The sequence below is a fragment of the Acyrthosiphon pisum genome, chromosome A2 (genome assembly GCF_005508785.2).
Source record: "Acyrthosiphon pisum isolate AL4f chromosome A2, pea_aphid_22Mar2018_4r6ur, whole genome shotgun sequence".
NCBI lineage: Eukaryota > Metazoa > Arthropoda > Insecta > Hemiptera > Aphididae > Acyrthosiphon > Acyrthosiphon pisum.
The window spans coordinates 98532009-98532394 of record NC_042495.1 but is presented as its reverse complement, the minus strand read 5'-3'; positions in this window follow the sequence as shown (position 1 = coordinate 98532394).

Below are 386 nucleotides of genomic sequence, written 5' to 3'. Positions count from 1 at the left end.
AAAATGTATTCATTGACAAAATGAGAAGGTCATGGTAATAAATGAATTTTTGCATATAAATGTATAAAAGGTAGCATAAAAATAGATTTATAATTTATAAATTATAAGTAATAATAGATAAGTTATTGTAAGTTAAATTATTAAATAATTTTTTATTGGGCCCACATAATATATTTTGTTAGATTAACGAATATGTTTATTGAATAATGAATAGTTTTGATTTTTGCAAATATCGACTAGTATGAACATTTAAATAATTGGAACCTATTAAACTGCCATATATTACAAAAATAATAATGGTTAACTGTTGTTTATATAATATATTTGGTACTTACATAGGTACTTTAAATTAATTATACGTCTGCTGCATTTGTTATTCAAATGAG